Source organism: Parus major, chromosome 1 (genome assembly GCF_001522545.3).
Source record: "Parus major isolate Abel chromosome 1, Parus_major1.1, whole genome shotgun sequence".
NCBI classification, from domain to species: Eukaryota; Metazoa; Chordata; class Aves; order Passeriformes; family Paridae; genus Parus; species Parus major.
Window position 1 is genome coordinate 29778432 of NC_031768.1, and position 6296 is coordinate 29784727.

Genomic DNA, 6296 nt, shown 5'->3' on the forward strand with positions numbered 1-6296 from the left:
CCCCGCCGCTGCAGCCCCGGGAGCCGCGTCCCCCGGGCCCCGCCGGCTATTGCCCCCTGCCCGCTGGAGCCCTCGCACCGCCTATGCACCCGGGGCTTGTTGGCACTGCTGGCACACACCTCTTCCACCGGCAGAAGGGGTTTCTCCCCGAGATACAGTATTTGCTTTCAGGAGAGTTGTATTTTCCTTCTGTTTAGAGGGGGGTTTTATTGGGGAGGAAAAGCCCCCGTATCGAGGTGCAAGCTCTGTCCCTATAAAAAGGCCTGACAGCACAGCCATGCGTCTTCCAAGCAGAGTTTGTGTGCTGGGCCAGGCGCTGTTTCCCCATGTCCCCCGATGCCTCCTTTTGTAAAGACACGTTAATCCTCGCGAAATACCCACCAGCAGAGAACACTGCCCACTCCGGGTGTGCGTGTGTGGGTGCAGCATATGGACTGATGGTTGCCCCAGCTACCTGGCTCCTGCGAGGAGCTATGCTGCTTCTCCCACTACCCCCCACCACCTAGCTCACCCAGTTACCCTGCTGTGATGTCCGCCTCCTGCCATACACCTTATCCAGCCAGTTACTTGATCCAATTCAATCCCCAATGCAAATGTAAATAACTACAAAGGATGGAAAAATGTTGTGATCCTTTGCTGAGGACTTTTACACCATCCTTTATACAACAGGCATGACTAATGTTGAAAGAGTAAAGTTGTTTACTTTTAACCAAGATTAAATACAAAACTTCAAAAAGCTCCTCCCTTCCTTTGGATGAAACCCAGCATTTTTTCCCATTTGGAAATTGTCAAACAGTGGTTAAACAATCCTTTGGCAAACACATAGTGCCTGAGGGAATAAAGCATCAGATACATGGGGAGTGGAATAAAAGACATTTCTGTTCCTAAGGTACTTTACTTGTGTTGCACAGTGAAGTATAACATAAAACCTTCAAGCCTTGTAAGGTTAGAGAAAAGGAACTTCCCATGATTATATACACTCCATGATTTGATATTCCAGTCCTTTTGGAAACCTGCTAAAATCCTTTCCCCAAACCAACCCTGTGCTTTCAGAAGCTGGGAAACCAAGTACCTTAAGGAAAATACCAGATTAAGAAATGCAATCAGAGAGACAAAGGGGCACATGTACAAAATTACATCTCTTCCATGCTGTGTTTTAACATTTTCTCTGTGAATTTCTAAGGACACCATTGCACAAGTGAACAAGCAAGACTGGTTGAGGTTTATTTCTTAATTCATTCCCTAGGTTACCAGAGTAAACTTTAATTAGGGCAACAAAGAGTAGAGTGGCTGAGGGTGAGGCAGGCTTTTCCCAGCTCATACCTGAATCCCATTGTGAAATACCAGTCATTCAAAACACACAGCCTTTTTTTCTCTGTCCAGTGACACAAGGAAAATACCCAATGCTGTCAATACCACGTTTGGATTGGAAATTAACCAAAGGGTTATGCTAGATGCTGCATGTAAGAGCTTTAGGCAAGGAGCCCAGTGTTCAATTTTAAAGAATGAAATCTTTTAATAATAATGAAATATTTGTAAGCAACTTTTCAGACACCAGGAGCCTGTGATCCAAAGACACAATCCCTTTTGTTTCAACTAGAATAAGCTGGCCAACCTTCACAGCCCAGAAACGAGGCAACAGGGTTTTCCATAGGCCATGAACCACAGGCTAGGTGTCTCCCAGGGTGGAGGGCCAAGGGGAAGAGCCTGAGCGAACAGCAGCACCCCGGGGCCCCTGCTGCTCCATTGTGGCAAGAGCATGGGAGGGATTTGGGGTTGGGTGTGAGTTCATCCCAGACACATTGTGTTTAACTCTGCTGGTTTGCTTTCTCTTGCTACCAGGAGTTAAATTTATGAGGTGCTGCCGCTGCAAGGCATAACCTTTGGCACAGGGGCTACCTTGGACATCCCTTAGCTTCAGAGACAGAGGCTGGTTGCCACAATCTGGAAGCAGAGATCTCCCAAGTACCTAAAGAGGGCCTACAGGAAAGCAGTAGAATCACATTTTGTAAGATCACGTAGTTACAGGACAAGGGATGAAGGCTTTACAATGAAAGAGAAAAGGTTTGGATTTTTTTTACTGTTAGTGTGGTGAGGCACTAAAATGTTTCCCAGAGAAGTTGTTGTTACCCCATCCTCACAGTGTTCAAGGCCGAGTAGGATGGACCTTTGAGCAACTTTGTCTAATGGATGATGTCCCTGCCCATGGCAGGATGATCTTTAAGGTACTTTCAAACCCAAAAGGTTCTGTGATGATTCTCTGATTATCTGTGCTATATAAAGGCTTTTAATTTTCAGCAGACACCAGTAGATGTTGTGGGAAGATAGGATGCCATTTGCAGCCCTTAAATTAAATGTGAAGCCTACATTTGGACTGGTGTTTGTGTAGAGGTAAATAGCGTTCTGCCAAATAATCATTCTCTAATCAACATAAATGGGAACAGTGGTGCAAAAGTCAGACATGGCACTGTAGGGGAAAGGATCATGATGGAAAAAAAATAAAGGACCCACAAAGACCTGACCAATTCCAATGAATATGAAACTGTTCTCTTTAATTTTCAAGAAAGTAAGGAGATGGACAAAAATTAATTGGATTCATATTAATTAAGGGCCACAACAGACTTTGGGCCACTTTTCCCACCTTCCACGTTGAAAGTGAAAGCAATAGGAACCAATAAATGGCAAATAAATCAAACGTCTTGTGTTAGTCAGAGGAATTGCACCAGCTGTGTCTGCTGGGAGTCCTGTGCTTCTTTCCAGACAGGCTGGCTGGGGGAGGCAAGCATGGGAGCAAGAGGACAGATGTGAGGAGCTCCTTCTTTGGGTAATGTACTTCTGTAACCAATTTTGTTAGAAATTTCTGCAGGGAGGAATAGTCTTCTGGGGATCAGCATTATTTTTCATTCTGTGGCTTGCAGCTTCCTGAGGGAGGGAGAGGTAGTGCATACTTAACAACCAGCAGCAGAGTCTTCGAAGCAGGGAAAAGCAGAGAGATGCCACAGTGAATTGGACTTCAGATGCATCCTACTGGAGCTGCCCCAAGCACTGGAGTAGGATGCTTGATGGGTTTTCAGGATCTGTTCTCTTAGAAAACCAAACTCCCTGTTTTTTTGCATGTTTACTACAAGAGAAGAGACAATTTCCTGATTTGAACTTATTTCTGTCAGATCTGGTTTTGAAAAAAAATCCTTTGCCAGTGTTTTCATGGAAGAACTAAGCCAGGTGTAGAAACTACCTGAGGGTTTGACTTTCTCAGTTTATTCAAAAAAGGGGTAGTGAGTTTCCTTTAAGTGGTTAAAGCAAAGGGTGGGGAGGAAGAAGTTGTGGGTTGAAAAATTAGTTACTAAACATTGAATAGACTTGTTGTCTGGAAGGGCTGAAATTGCTGCTGGGTGCCCAGAAAGCCCTAAAGCTTGCTGGAAATCTTGTGGCTGAGCATTTGCATCTTTCCTGGGAGGAACTTCCAGACAGCATGAGCTGTACGTGTGCACTGGATTGCCATGGAGCATACTGCATGTGTGTGTGTGAGCCTGATGAGCCAAAACTCAAGGCTGTGGAAATAATTCCTTCTCGTGTGGGAAAGAGATGATCCACTTACCCTCTGGCTGACTGGTTTTGTGCCAGTGCACCTCTTGGCCCCTACAAGACCTTTGGTTCACTTACAGCAGAAGGGGAATACATCTCATGGGAATACATCCAGTTTCAGTGTGACTGTGCTGGTTAATAGGAATAAGAAGCTATGACATGTTCTTGCCTGGGTAAAAGGCTCTGGTCTCAAATCAGGCTGATGGAGTTTGTTCAAATTTGAGAGCTGTTCAAGGAAAGGAAGCTCAAACTCAAACCCAGGAGTAAGTGATCTGTTATTTTTGCTCTGGAAGTCCCAGTGAAATGGAAGATAATAGGGGTTGTAGTGCTACAACTGAATTAAAAACAGCTGGGAGAAGTCAGAATGCAAACGCAGCATCTTTGTTTTTACCTTGACTGAGAACAAAAGACTATTGCTATTAGTTATTACATCTTACATCTTACATTACTACTGCACTATATTAGTACTTTTTTTTGGCAGGCACATATTCCTGTGGACCTGTATAAGTATTTTAATTCCTGGCCAGTTTTATAGAGACCTTGTACTTCATGCAGTTTTGGTCACATATTTGGAGTTACACTACTCACCACCTTACACTCACTCTTTCAAATTCTTCTCAGCTTGCTTTGATTCTGTGCGACACTCTACTCTTGCACCTACCTTAAGCTCATGATGTTATTGCTAGTCACAAGACATGCTACTAGAAATATGGATCATTTAAATGTGAAAGTTTAGTAAGCAACAAAAGAAATATAAAGAAATATTCAATCTCGGGGGTATATAATCTGTCCACACATATTCAGCTCTGTCATCTATGATTCTCAGAGCAGTAAACAACTATCAATATCAAGACAGTGTGGAAGTCTGAATTTATCTGCTGTTATCAGATGAATCTCTTCATTGTGCCTTTCAATCTTTTTTAAGATTGAACTTAAGTTACTGCAGTCCATAGGCACTAGATCTCAATGAGGCTCTTGGTGTGTTCTTCTGTGTGCTCATCCTTATTCAAACAGATACTAAATTCCTGGTAACAATTTATAAAAAACTCTCCTAAATTAGACCATACATTTAAAAATAATTTACTTTGCTGTTTCAAACTTAGTTCGAGCAGAGTCATACAGTAAAAAAAAAAAAAAATCAGAAAACTTTTTCCTTTAAGCTAGATTATTTCCTTTCTCTATTGTCAAAGAAAATGGGCAAGTTCATGGACTGCTCTTCCTTTTTTCGTACGTGTCAGCTCCTCACTCTCATATTGATGCAAATGTGGTTCTTAGTTCATTGCAACTGCCCTGGGGGAGTGTCAAAATACAAACAAAACAATTTCAGTAATGCAAAACTAGATGAGGTGTTCCCTTGATTTTGCAAAGTCAGAGATGGGGCTGTAAGAACTTGAAGGGTGCATTTGGCCTCCACCTCTAGGGCAGGCAGTGCACAGAAGCAGCTGCTAGAAGAGTCTGTGGTATTCCCCTTCCACACAGGATTGCAGGAGGGAAGGAAGCAGAGGAAGAGAAAGTGTTAAAAAGGTAAATATTGACTCAGAGAAAGGAGACATAAAGGAGAATGTGGGAGAACTGTAAATGAGCCAGAGAGGATGGAGAAAATTTCTTCAGCAACTGTAATTAGGTTAGATTTCAGAAGTAATTGCAGTGTTCCGGCATCAGCAGATTCTGTAGGCAATGTTTGCCCTCAGCTCTGTTTGCTGAGAAGGCGGTGAGTTGTTTCAGCCTGCAGGGCCTGATCCTGGTGTGGTGGCACCGACTACACATAGACACGAGTCCAGGGAGGCAGCCAGTGTCCTCCCTCTCCATGCCACTGGGAGCAGCCAGAAGGTTTGCAGGGAATGGAATGGTGAGTGCAGAGATGAAAACACTGTGGCACGTGTGGATGCAAACACACAGCCTAAGTGAAGAATATGTATTTAATTGAGCTGCCGATGTAAAATTGTGTTAGGAATTTAATGCTGGATAAATGATGTTTCAATTGTCACCATTATCTGGCTGATGCTGCCACCTCTGCAGAGGTCATGGTGAGGCTGGGCTTGTGCTACCTCCTCACTATAGGTTGGAGCAGTAAGTGGCATGCAGGAACTGCATTGCCCTCTCGTTTCTTTAAGATACACTTCTCCTGTGTAAAACAAGATTATACAGGCTTTCTGCAGGGAGAATAGATTTCACCTTTAAGTCTTCTGCAGACATTTTACATTAGCAGTTCATGCACCATCAGAAAATCAGTTACCATTGGTATTACATGCAGATGAACAGTGCAGAGTAACGGAGAATTCATTTTACACAATGCTTTTAATAAAATGCTAAATAGAGCAAAATATTTTCCAAAGGGCTATTTATAGGATCTGTGTAGGAAGTATGTCTCCAAGGGGAAGTTTGCACCTTTGTGATTTGGATGAGGAGTGAGTCTCAGCATTCTTAATGCTAACATTGGTCAAGAACATATTTCTGCCAGGTTGGATTGTAGATGAGAGCAGTCCATCATTTATAATGCAATGGCTGCCACTTCATGTGGAGAAACACTTTTTTTTTAAAAACAAGAGTTTCACATGCTGTGTTGTTGTAGTGCCAGTTGTTACAAGACTCTAAAATAACTGAATTACTGGGTCATTCTTGACGCACTTATCATCTTTTCCTGTTCTTGATGCCAGCACAGTTTGCTGATTAGATTTGCTGCATGTATTTTAGTAAATCATTTACTTCAG